The 12044-nt window shown below is 48.5% G+C and overlaps 1 protein-coding gene and 1 non-coding gene across 7 annotated transcripts in view; both read left to right on the top strand.

Moving 5' to 3' along the window:
- LOC134969512 (serine/threonine-protein kinase Nek11-like) overlaps positions 1–12044 on the top strand; it is an 840206-nt gene that overhangs the window by 24686 nt on the left and 803476 nt on the right. The window lies entirely within an intron of this gene.
- Positions 11862–11994, top strand: LOC134971126 (U11 spliceosomal RNA). The gene has a single exon (XR_010190251.1). It is a non-coding gene; the product is annotated as a U11 spliceosomal RNA (small nuclear RNA).

Genomic DNA, 12044 nt, shown 5'->3' on the forward strand with positions numbered 1-12044 from the left:
GTGGCAACATACGAGGCCATTCCCTTCGGCAGGTTCCATTCAAGGACTTTCCAATGGGACCTATTGGACAAGTGGTCCGGATCACATCTAGGGTATCTTTCCTGTGGTGGCTGCAAAGTGCTCCCCTTTTGGAAGGACGCAGGTTCGGCATTCAGGATTGGATCCTGGTGACCACGGACGCGAGCCTCAGAGGGTGGGGAGCAGTGACAAGGGGAAGAAACTTCCAAGGACTCTGGACAAGTCAAGAGACTTGTCTTCACATCAACATCCTGGAACTGAGGGCCATATACAACGCCCTACGTCAGGCGGAGAACTTACTTCGCAACCAACCAGTTCTGATCCAGTCAGACAACATCACCGCAGTGGCTCATGTAAACCGCCAAGGCGGCACAAGGAGCAGGGTGGCAATGGCGGAAGCCACCAAGATTCTTCGCTGGGCGGAAAATCATGTAAGCGCACTGTCAGCTGTGTTCATTCCGGGAGTGGACAACTGGGATGCAGACTTCCTCAGCAGACACGACCTGCATCCAGGGGAGTGGGGACTTCATCGGGAAGTCTTCGCACAGATTGCAAGTCAGTGGGGACTGCCCCAGATAGACATGATGGCATCCCGTCTCAACAAAAAGCTACAGAGGTATTGCGCCAGATCAAAAGATCCTCAGGCGGTAGCAGTAGACGCCCTGGTGACACCGTGGGTGTTCCAGTCGGTTTATGTGTTTCCTCCTCTTCCTCTCCTACCCAAGGTATTGAGAATAATAAGAAAAAGAGGAGTGAGAACAATTCTCATTGTTCCAGATTGGCTAAAAAGGACCTGGTATCCGGATCTGCTGGAAATGCTCACAGAAGATCCGTGGCCTCTTCCTCTACGACAGGACCTGTTACAACAGGGGCCATGTCTGTTCCAAGACTTACCGCGGCTGCGTTTGACGGCATGGCGGTTGAACGCCGGATCCTAGCGGAAAAAGGAATTCCGGATGAGGTCATTCCTACGCTGATAAAGGCTAGGAAGGACGTGACATCTAAACATTATCACCGAATATGGCGTAAATATGTTTCTTGGTGTGAGGCCAGGAATGTTCCTACGGAAGAATTCCATCTAGGCCGTTTTCTTCACTTCCTACAAACTGGAGTGAATTTGGGCCTAAAATTAGGCTCCATTAAAGTTCAGATTTCGGCCTTATCCATTTTCTTTCAAAAGGAATTGGCCTCTTTTACCTGAAGTACAGACTTTTGTGAAGGGAGTACTGCATATTCAGCCTCCTTTTGTACCTCTGGTGGCGCCTTGGGACCTTAACGTGGTGTTAAGTTTCCTTAAGTCACATTGGTTTGAACCACTTAAAACAGTGGAGTTGAAATATCTCACTTGGAAGGTGGTCATGTTGTTAGCCTTGGCTTCGGCTAGGCGAATTTTGGAATTGGCGGCTTTATCACATAAAAGCCCCTATCTGGTTTTCCATATGGATAGAGCGGAATTGCGGACCCGTCCTCAATTCCTACCTAAGGTGGTCTCATCCTTTCATATGAACCAACCTATTGTCGTGCCTGTGGCTACACGTGACTTGGAGGATTCAGAGTCCCTGGATGTGGTCAGGGCTTTGAAAATTTACGTGGCCAGAACGGCTAGGATCAGAAAAACAGAAGCACTGTTTGTCCTGTATGCAGCCAACAAAGTTGGCGGCCCTGCTTCAAAGCAGACTATTGCTCGCTGGATCTGTAACACGATTCAGCAGGCGCATTCTACGGCAGGATTGCCGTTACCGAAATCGGTTAAGGCCCATTCCACTAGGAAGGTGGGCTCGTCTTGGGCGGCTGCCCGAGGGGTCTCGGCACTACAGCTGTGCCGAGCTGCTACTTGGTCGGGGTCAAACACCTTTGCAAAGTTCTATAAGTTTGATACCCTGGCTGAGGAGGACCTCCTGTTTGCACAATCGGTGCTGCAGAGTCATCCGCACTCTCCCGCCCGTTTGGGAGCTTTGGTATAATCCCCATGGTCCTTACCGAGTCCCCAGCATCCTCTAGGACGTTGGAGAAAATAAGATTTTAAACCTACCGGTAAATCTTTTTCTCGTAGTCCGTAGAGGATGCTGGGCGCCCGTCCCAAGTGCGGACTACTTCTGCGAGACTTGTATATAGTTTTGCTTACATAAGGGTTATGTTATAGTTCCATCAGGTTGGACTGATGCTACGTTATTTTTTCATACTGTTAACTGTTTACTTGATACACAAGTATGATACACTGGTATGAATCTTGCCCTTGGATTAACAAAAATCCTTTCCTCGTACTGTACATCTCCTCTGGGCACAGTTTCGCTAACTGAGGTCTAGAGGAGGGGCATAGAGGGAGGAGCCAGTGCACACCCACACCTAAAGTCTTTCTTAAAGTGCCCATGTCTCCTGCGGAGCCCGTCTATCCCCATGGTCCTTACGGAGTCCCCAGCATCCTCTACGGACTACGAAAAAAAGATTTACCGGAAGGTTTAAAATCTTATTTTTATTTGAAATGGTAAAAAAAAAAAGAAAGAAAAAAAAAAAGAAATCCATAGTAGACTTTACACTGGCAAAGCATAGGGGAACATATACTAAGCAGTGATGAAAGTGGAGAAGTGAGCCAGTGGAGAAGTTGCCAATGGCAACCAATCAGCCAGGGCCGGTTCTGGGGCTCTGTGCGCCTCGGGCGGCAATAGGGGGCGTGGCTTCATACAGGGGGCGTGTTCATTTACGCCCCCTGTACAGACTGAAATGATGTGCGTTGCGCGATGACGTCATCGCGCACCGCACAGTAAAGGACCTCTCCACGAAGGGAAACTAGTCTAGTTTCCCTTCACAGCGGCAACGGGGGGCACAGCATCAGCGGATCTTGCCCTGGTGCGGCGCCCTCCGGAGGGCGGCGCCCCGGGCAAAAGTCCTGCTTGCCCGTGGCAAGATCCGCTGCTGCAATCAGCATTGACGTAACATTTATCATTTGCGTTCTATAAAAGTATACAGAGCAGCTCACTTCTTTACTGGCTCACTTCTACACTTTTAATACTGCTTAGTACATGTCCCTCTAAGGTCCAAATGTATTAAGCCTTAAAAAGTGATAAAGTGGAGACTGATGAAGAGTGATAAATGACCAGCCAATCAGCTTCCTAATTGCCATGTGACAGGCTGTGTTTGAAAAAATGACAGGAGCTGATTGGCTGGTCATTTATCACTCTTTATCCGTATCCACTTTTCTCTTACGTCCTAGAGGATGCTGGGGTCCACATTAGTACCATGGGGTATATATAGGGTTACCACCTCATCCCTTTAATACTGGAGACCTATGAATAATACAGGTTCTGTGGCTGATTAAATTAAAGCCTGCATTCCACCTGGTTTTAATCAGCCACAAAACCTGTGTAAATCACAGGTCTCCAGGATTAAAGGGATGAGGTGGCAACCCTAGGTATAGACGGGTCCCTTGGGAGCCATGGGCACTTTAAGAGTTTAATAGTGTGGGATGGCTCCTCCCTCTATGCCCCTCCTACCAGACTCAGTTTAGAAAATGTGCCCGGTGGAGCCGGTCACAGCCAGGGGATCTCCTAGGAGTTTTTCTAGTTTTATTGTTTTCTAAGAGTGTTAGGTACAAGAAGGCTGCTGGCAAAAGCCTCCTTGCTTTGTGAGACTTAGGGGGGGGAGTAGTAACCAACTCTGGAAGTTAATGGTTCTCTATCTCCGCTGACAGGACACTGAGCTCCTGAGGGTTCTGATCGCAAGCCCACGAGGCGACCGCTCACTCCCAAAGCATGGCCGCCACCCCCTAACAGAGACAGAAGATAGAAGAGTGGTGAGTATGACGCCGGTGACATGGTAAGCGGGTCGCCGGCGGGAATGGCGGCACAAGGGTGAGAGCGCAGCTCTGACAGGCTCAGCGGTACTTGATGTGCAGTGCTGTGAGGGGCGCCCTGGGCCAGCGCAAATACCCTACACCGGTCACATATGCTAACAGGGGCTAATCCCACTGTTAGCAGCTAAATCACCTCAGGCCAGTATAATCTGTGAAAGCGGGAAGATGCACCATTACAGGGGGCGGGGCTTCTCCTCAGAGCGGATCCAGCACTCACCAGCGCCATTTTCTCCCTGCAGATCACACTGAAGAGACGCTGACAGGGAGCACTGCCCCCCACATAACTCCAGCGTACCTCTGCGGTACCAGGGTGTTATAGACTGGGGGGGGAGAGTGTAAAAATCACTGTTTAATCTATTAAGGTTATTCAGTCAGCGCCGGCAGTTTAGTGTATTAACTGCCTACTGGGGCACTGTGTGGCTGGCTCCATATACTCTGTTTCTCTCTGAAGGTACTCTGGGGGAAACTGTGTCTGCATTTTCCTGTGTGTGTGTGTGACTGTGTGTGTGTTTGTATAGCTCACATAAACATGTCTAGGAACTCTGTATCTTGTGCTGCAGAGTGTGTATCTTCTCCTGAAGAGTCTATTCCATGTACTCAGGACTGTAATATACTGTCTCAGCCTTCTGAATCCGATCCCCCATAGGGGGATTCTATTAGGGGAATGTTATCCCAGATTTCATCTCGAATAGCTCAAAATGAGACTGAAACACAGGTTTTGAAAAAGTCTGTTGAGGTTTTGTCGTATTCAGCTCCCACTACTTCATCAAAGACCCCAATTGTATACCCTAAAAAGCGTGCTCTTGCCCAGATAATGCAAGCTGACACGGATACCGACTCTGATACAGGGGTACGGTGATGGGGATATGCAGGGGGGAGATGCATCCCTTGCTAAGGGGGTGCAACTCATGATTGAGGCTATTAGGGACTTTTTACAAATTACTGATAAGGTACCTGAGCAAGTAGAGGAAACTTAATTTATTGACAATAAGAAATCCTCCCTTACATTCCCTGCATCTAAGGACCTAAACGCATTGTTTGAAAAATCCTGGGTAAACCCGGAGAAAAAATTCCAGATCTCAAAGAGGGTTCTCATTGCTTTTCCTTTTCCTGAGGAGGTCAGGAAAAAGTGGGAAACCCCTCCTGTAGTAGACGCTTCTGTATCTAGGTTGTCAAAGAAGGTGGTTTTACCTGTCCCTGGGTCCACCGTTTTAAAAGAGCCGGCTGAACGCAAGATTGAGACTACGCTCAAATCACTATACACAGCTACTGGCGTAGCTTTAAGACCCACTATTGCCTGTGCGTAGATTTCTAAAGCCATAGTAAAGTGGTCAGGCACATTACTAGAGGAATTGGATTCTATGAATAGAAGTGACATTGAATTGTTTTTACGTCACATACAGGATTCTGCAGGTTTCATGGTGGAGGCCATGAAGGACCTTGGCCATCTTAATGCGAGGGCTTCTTCCATGGCTGTCTCGGCACGCAGGGGACTCTGGCTGCGCCAATGGTCTGCGGATGCGGAATCCAAGAAAAGTGTGGAGAACCTGCCCTTCACAGGTCAGGCTCTGTTTGGGGAAGCATTAGATGCTTGGTTCTCCATGGCAGCTGAGGGCAAGTCAACCTTCCTTCCTTCAGCAACACTGCCGACTAGGAAATCTTATCCTACGTCTACTATGCAGTCCTTTCGGACCACGAAAGTTAAAAAGTCCAAATCCCCTTCCACTTTCTTTAGAGGAGGTAGGGGTAAATCCAGAAAACCTGCTCCAACAGGTTCCCAGGAACAGAAACCTGGTTCTGCTTCCTCAAAATTCTTGACATGACGGTGGACCTCCCAGCCTGGAGATTGGACAGGTGGGAGCAAGACTCAGAAATTTCAGTCATGTCTGGGCGTCATCAGGCCTAGACCCCTGGGTACTAGATATTGTTACCCAGGGGTACAAACTGGAGTTTCATTAACTCCCACCTCACAGATTCTTCAAATCAGGCTTACCAGCTTTGCTGACAGAAAGTGCTACCCTACAGGAAGCCATTAAAAAATTGCTGAAGTCCAATGACATTGTTCCAGTTCCACCTCACCTAACGAACAAGGGTTATTACTTAAACCTGTTTGTGGTACCGAAACCGGATGGTTCAGTCAGGCCAATATTGAACCTAAAGTCATTGAACCCTTATTTGAGGGAATTCAAATTCAAGATGGAGTCTCTGGGAGCGGTGATCTCAGGTCTGGAGGAGGGGGAATTTCTGGTATCCCTAGATATCAAGGATGCGTACCTTCACATTCCGATCTGGCCGCCTCACCAGGCTTATCTAAAATTTGCGCTGCTGGACTGTCACTTTCAGTTCCAGACACTGCCGTTTGGCCTCTCCATGGCACCAAGGGTGTTCATCAAGGTCATGGCGGAGATGATGCTTCTCCGCAAGCAGGGTGTGAACATTATTCCTTATCTAGAGGATCTGCTGATAAAAGCATCTTCCAGGGAGAAGCTGTTACAGAACATTGCTCTCTCAACTCAACTACTCCAGGATCATGGATGGATCCTGAATCTTCCAAATTCGCATTTGGAGCCGACAAGGAGACTGTCCTTCCTGGGGATGATCCTCGACACGGAAGTACAGAGGGTGTTTCTGCCGGCGGAGAAAGCGTTGGTGATCCAATCAATGGTCCGGGATGTCCTGAAGCCAGCCCGGGTATCGGTTCATCGGTGCATTCGCCTTCTGTGGAAGATGGTTGCCTCCTACGAGGCTCTACAGTACGGAAGATTTCATGCAGTTTTTCCAACTGTATCTCCTGGACAAATGGTCGAGATCTCATCTTCACATGCACCAGAGGATACGTCTGTCACCGAAAGCCAGAATTTCGCTCCTCTGGTGGCTGCAATCTTCTCACCTTCTAGAGGGCCGCTGGTTCGGGATTCAAAATTGGATCTTCCTAACCACGGATGCAAGTCTCAGAGGTTGGGGTGCAGTCACCCAAGGGGAAAACTTCCAAGGAAGGTGGCCAAGTCTGGAATCCATCCTTCCGCTAAACATTCTGGAACTAAGGGCCGTGTACAACGGTCTTCTACAAGCGGCGCATCTTCTAAAAGATCAAGCCATTCAGGTTCAGTCGGACAATGTAATGACAGCGGCCTACATAAACCGACAAGGCGGAACGAAGAGCAGAGCTGCAATGTCAGAGGTAACCAGAATCATCCTCTGGGCGGAAAAGCATGCAGTGGCGCTGCCAGCAATCTTCATTCCCGGAGTGGACAACTGGGAAGCGGACTTCCTAAGCAGACACGATCTCCATCCGGGAGAGTAGGCCTCCACCCGGAGGTGTTCGCGGAGGTGACAAGTCTTTGGGGTGTACCTCAAATAGACGTGATGGCCTCCCACCTCAACAAGACGCTTCGGAGGTACTGTTCCAGATCGAGAGACCCACGAGCAGTGGCGGTAGACACCCTGGTAACTCCGTGGGTGTTCAAGTCAGTGTATGTGTTCCCTCCACTTCCACTGATCCCAAGGATTCTCAAGCTAATTAAGAGAACAAGAGTTCAGGCGATCCTCATTGCTCCCTACTGGCCAAGAAGGACTTGGTACGCGGATCTTCTGGAGTTACTGCTGGAAGATCCGAGGCCTCTTCCTCTTCGCAAGGACCTTCTGCAGCAGGGGCCGTTTGCTTATCAAGACTCACCGCGGCTAGTTTTTACGGCATGGAGGTTGAACGCCAGATCTTAGCTCAGAAGGGCATTCAGAACAAGGTTATTCCCTGATACAGGCCAGGAAAGGAGTAACGTCTAAACATTACCATTGAGTTTGGAAAAAGTACGTGTCTTAGTGTGAATCCAAGAAGTTTTCCACGGTGGAGTTTCAACTAGGGCGGTTTCTCCCCTTTCTGCAAGCAGGTGTGGATGTGGGCCTGCGTTTGGGCTCCATAAAAGTCCAGATTTCGGCCTTGTCCATTTTCTTCCAGAAACAATTGGCTTCCCTCCCTGAGGTTCAGACTTTCTTTTAAGGGGTTCTGCACATCCAACCTCCCTTTGTGCCTCCTACGGCACCTTGGGATATTAATGTGGTGCTACAGTTCCTGCAGTCAGATCTGTTTGAACCTTTACAGGAGATTGATGTCAGATTTCTTACTTGGAAGGCAGTCACACTATTGGCATTGGCATCTGCTAGACGTGTGTCAGAATTGGGGGCATTGTCCTGCAAGAGCCCCTACTTCGTTCATTTTCCATGAAGATAGAGCTGAGCTCAGGACGCGTCAGCAATTTCTTCCAATGGTTGTGTCGGCTTTTCATATCAACCAACCTATTGTGGTGCCAGTGGCTACTGACTGCTCCATTACTTCAAAATCCTTGGATGTTGTAAGGGCTTTGAAGATTTATGTGCAGAGAACTTCTCATCACAGAAAGTCGGACGCTCTGTTTGTACTTTATGATCCCAACAAGGTTGGGTGTCCTGCTTCTAAGCAGTTGTTTTCTCGCTTGATCAGGTTTACTATCCAGCATGCTTATTCTACGGCAGGCTTGCCGTGTCCAAAATCTGTTAAGGCCTTCTCTACTCGTAAAGTGGGCTCTTCTTCCTGGGCGGCTGCCCGGGGTGTCCCGGCTTTACAGCTTTGCCGAGCGGCTACTTGGTCAGGATCGAACACGTTTGCTAAGTTCTAAAAGTTCGATACTTTGGCATCTGAGGACCTAACATTCGGTCACTCGGTTCTGCAGGAGCCTCCGCGCTCTCCCTCCCGTATTGGGAGCTTTGGTACATCCCCATGGTACTAATATGGACCCCAGCATCCTCTAGGATGTAAGAGAAAATAGGATTTTAATTACCTACCGGTAAATCCTTTTCTCGTAGTCTGTAGAAGATGATGGGCGCCCGCCCAGCGCTTCGTTTTCCTGCATTTGTTACTTAGGGGTAATTCCAAGTTGATCGCAGCAGGAATTTTGTTAGCAGTTGGGCAAAGCCATGTGCACTGCAGGGGAGGCAGATATAACATGTGTAGAGAGAGTTAGATTTGGGTGGGTTATTCTGTTTCTGTGCAGGGTAAATACTGGCTGCTTTATTTTTACACTGCAATTTAGATTGCAGATTGAACACACCACACCCAAATCTAACTTTCTCTGCACATGTTATATCTGCCCCCCCTGCAGTGCACATGGTTTTGCCCAACTGCTAACAAAATTCCTGCTGCGATCAACTTGGAATTACCCCCTTAGTTAAGTACTGTATTGTTACTTGGTTAAGTACTGCATTGTTACTTGGTTAAGTACTGTTGCTCAGCCATTGCTGACTTGTTTCAAACTGGTTGGCTTGGTTTTCTGTTGTTATGTGTGAGCTGGTGTGAATCTCACCAGCTCTGTATTTCCTTCTATCGAAGTATGTCCGTCTCCTCGGGCACAGTTTCGAGACTGAGTCTGGTAGGAGGGGCATAGAGGGAGGAGCCAGCCCACACTATTAAACTCTTAAAGTGCCCATGGCTCCCAAGGGACCGTCTATACCCCATGCTACTAATGTGGACCCCAGCATCCTCTACGGACTACAAGAAAAGGATTAACCGGTAGGTAATTAAAATCCTATTTTTCTCTTGTTAAAGCTTAATACATTTAGGCCATAGTATACTGTATGAATAAGATTGCGCCTTCATGCTGTATTGCATTTCATAGCAGATTGGGCAGCAATAATATGTGTAAATAAGATATCTATACCTATAATAAAGTTGTAATGGTTGTGTCTGTACATAGTAGTGAAAACCGAACCCCCCCGAACTTCACCCTTTTTCCACGGGTCCGAGCCATACCCGGATTCTCCCGTATGGCTCGGGTAACCCGAGCGCGCCCGAACGTCATCATCCCGCTGTCGGATTCTCGCGAGATTCGGATTCTATATAAGCAGCCGCGCGTCGCCGCCATTTTCACTCGTGCATTGGAAATGTTAGGGAGAGGACGTGGCTGGCATCCTCTCCGTTATTGTTGAACTTGATTGTGCTGTGCACTATTGCTTAATTGTGGGGAGGGCTGGGGAGCAGCTGTATATAGGAGGAGTACAGTGCAGAGTTTTGTTGATCAGTGACCACCAGTTATCCGTTCTCTGCCTGAAAAAAACGCTCCATATCTGTGCTCACAGTGTGCTGCATATATCTGTGCTCACACTGCTTAATTGTGGGGACTGGGGAGCAGCTGTATTATATAGCAGGAGTACAGTGCAGAGTTTTGCTGACAGTGACCACCAGTATACATTGTCTGCCTGAAAAACACTCCATATCTGTGCTCAGTGTGCTGCTTTATTGTGGGGACTGGGGACCACCAGTATAATATTATATAGGAGGAGTACAGTGCCGAGTTTTGCTGACCAGTGACCACCAGTATATAATATATAGCATTACGGTACAGTAGGCCACTGCTGTACCTACCTCTGTGTCGTCATTAAGTATACTATCCATCTACATTCTATACCTGTGGTGCATTTTAGTTTTGCAGTTTGCTGACACAGTGACCACCAGTATACTATATATAGCAGTACGGAAGGCCACTGCTGTACCTACCTCTGTGTCGTCATTCATTAAGTATACTATCCATCTACATTCTATACCTGTGGTGCATTTTAGTTTTGCAGTTTGCTGACACAGTGACCACCAGTATACTATATATAGCAGTACGGTACGGAAGGCCACTGCTGTACCTACCTCTGTGTCGTCATTCATTAAGTATACTATCCATCTACATTCTATACCTGTGGTGCATTTTAGTTTTGCAGTTTGCTGACACAGTGATCACCAGTATACTATATATAATAGCAGTACGGAAGGCCACTGCTGTACTTACCTCTGTGTCGTCATTAAGTATACTATCCGGCATCTACATTCTATACCTGTGGTGCGCCTCTTTTTTTCTTTGCATCATGTGCTGTTTGGGGACAATTTTTTTGAAGTGCCATCCTGCCTGACACTGCAGTGCCACTCCTAGATGGGCCAGGTGTTTGTGTCGGCCACTTGTGTCGCTTAGCTTAGTCACACAGCGACCTTGGTGCGCCTCTTTTTTTCTTTGCATCATGTGCTGTTTGGGGACTATTTTTTTGAAGTGCCATCCTGCCTGACACTGCAGTGCCACTCCTAGATGGGCCAGGTGTTTGTGTCGGCCACTTGTGTCGCTTAGCTTAGTCACACAGCGACCTTTGTGCGCCTCTTTTTTTCTTTGCATCATGTGCTGTTTGGGGACAATTTTTTTGAAGTGCCATCCTGCCTGACACTGCAGTGCCACTCCTAGATGGGCCAGGTGTTTGTGTCGGCCACTTGTGTCGCTTAGCTTAGCCATCCAGCGACCTCGGTGCAAATTTTAGGACTAAAAATAATATTGTGAGGTGTTCAGAATAGACTGGAAATGAGTGGAAATTATGGTTATTGAGGTTAATAAAACTATGGGATCAAAATGACCCCCAAATTCTATGATTTCTCCTTCATCCACTAGGGGCCACTGGAGCGTAGTTACAATGGGGAAATAGTAGGCAGTAATTGGGAGCTGGCACTTTAAAATTCTCACACTGTGGCTAGCTCCTCCCCTACTATCTCCCCTCCAAGCCAGTCTTAGTTAGTGCCCGAGGTGAGCTGGTTCACTTGGGTTTAGCTGAAGAAATTTTTTCTTTTTTCTTTATTATTTTATTTTTCTTCACACACACGCACGGACTGGCAGCTCTGCCACTGCCAGTCTGCACCGCGGGAGCTGCCGGCGGGGTCCCATCGCAGCTGCGTGCGGCTCGGGATGGGCCCCGGCTGAGGGAGACACTGAGCTCTCCTGAGTTGGCGGACACCGCTGCGTGCGGCGCGTGTCGGGACCACTCCATCCAGCAGAAGATTCCGGCAGCAAGGCAGCGGTGAGTATAAAAAATGGCCGGACACCGCTGCGTGCGGTGCGTGTCGGGGCCGATCGGTCGGGCAAGATTCCGCTGAGTGCGGCTCCTGACGACACTACATCAGGACAGCGGTGAGTACAATCTCCCCCCCTCCAGACTGATGTATGTTTTTACTTGATTTAATGTATGGCACATCATGGTCTCCTAGTTTGGGGGACATGGTGCGGAATTGATATCAAGAGATTTCGGAAGCATAATTTTTGCTATCAGGAGTGGACTGCTTGTGAGTGACTCTAAACCGAACGTCCTAAAAGGCGCACTTACTGATTTAAACTTGGCGCCATTA

The sequence above is a fragment of the Pseudophryne corroboree genome, chromosome 11 (genome assembly GCF_028390025.1).
Source record: "Pseudophryne corroboree isolate aPseCor3 chromosome 11, aPseCor3.hap2, whole genome shotgun sequence".
NCBI classification, from domain to species: Eukaryota; Metazoa; Chordata; class Amphibia; order Anura; family Myobatrachidae; genus Pseudophryne; species Pseudophryne corroboree.